A 1,298-nucleotide genomic window follows, 5' to 3' on the forward strand; every position below is an offset into this window, starting at 1 on the left:
CCATGCTGTATCACTTTCTTGGCCTCACCTAGCAGGTCCCTAGAATGTTCCCACCCATCCACTGCTGGCAGCAGCCACTCCTAATGACCCACCCCTCTCCCCCCAGGTTTCTCAGCACTGCTCAGTGTGGCCCTCCATTCGTCTCAGGCTGCCACAAGCTTCTGCTGCTTCACCTACAGATTATTCAGGAAAGAAGATCATCGCTCCAGGGTGAAGTCCTCCCCTTCCCACTCCCCTCCTCTCCATCTTCCATGTCCATCCTCTATCTCCTCCATCTCAAGAGATGACCAAAGCCCTGGCTTTCTCCTTGCTCAAGGCTCTACTTCCATCTGGATCCTGAGTCCCTTCCTGTCTCCTCTGGGATCAGCCTGTGTCACTCATCTAGCCTTCTTCTTCCTGCCTTTCTGGGCTCCTTCCCCTTGAGAATCAGGACCGGCCTCCTGGCACACAACCTGGGCTAATTGTACAAATTCCAGCTCTTAGAAGAGCCCTGCGCTGGCTTCACACTCTGCTATTGTGGTCCTTAAACTCAAAATGATTTAACAAGAGGACTGGAATTTTCATTCTGCATTGGGATCCACAAGTTATACAGCTGGTCCTGATGAGCATAAATATTCAAATGTTTTGTCTTAAAAACTACATCTTTATGAAGGCTGCCTTTCCATGGCTTATCTCTTCACTTCCTGATCAGCTTCTGAAAGCAAGAGCTATATTCATTTCTCAGCATCGTCACCACCTCTTTGCTCCACACCCCAAAACATCTGATGGACAGCCCTCCCTGCTATTCTGAGACCTTTAATGCCATCCTTGTTGCCTCCTTAGGGGGACACCTCAGCCTTGCTATCCACTTTCTCAGCAGCATCTGTTACCGTGGACCACGCTTTTTTCAAACTCTTTTCTCTCAGCTTTGTTAGTTCTACCCATTCTAAGTTCACCTTCTCCCACTTCATCAGCTCTTCTCACTTCCTCTGGGTTCTGTTCTCCTCGAAAAAATAGAGCATCACAACTACAGTTTCTGTTAATATATATCTGTGCTCCCACTAAACTGAAAACCAATGTATGGGGCAGGGAGCATGTGGTATTCAACCCTATACAAACACACACACACAAACACACACACACACACACCCCAGTGCCTGGCAGAGTGCCTAGCACAGAAAAGGCACACCATAGATTCTGATGAATGAGTGAAGCATCAGAGACATCTTTGGGTCCTGTATCCTCCTATTGGTCACTATGACCTGTCACTGAATCAACCTTTGAAATATTTCTCAACTCTCCCTCTGTCTAGCCCTCAC

The sequence above is a fragment of the Budorcas taxicolor genome, chromosome 22 (assembly GCF_023091745.1).
Source record: "Budorcas taxicolor isolate Tak-1 chromosome 22, Takin1.1, whole genome shotgun sequence".
NCBI classification, from domain to species: domain Eukaryota; kingdom Metazoa; phylum Chordata; class Mammalia; order Artiodactyla; family Bovidae; genus Budorcas; species Budorcas taxicolor.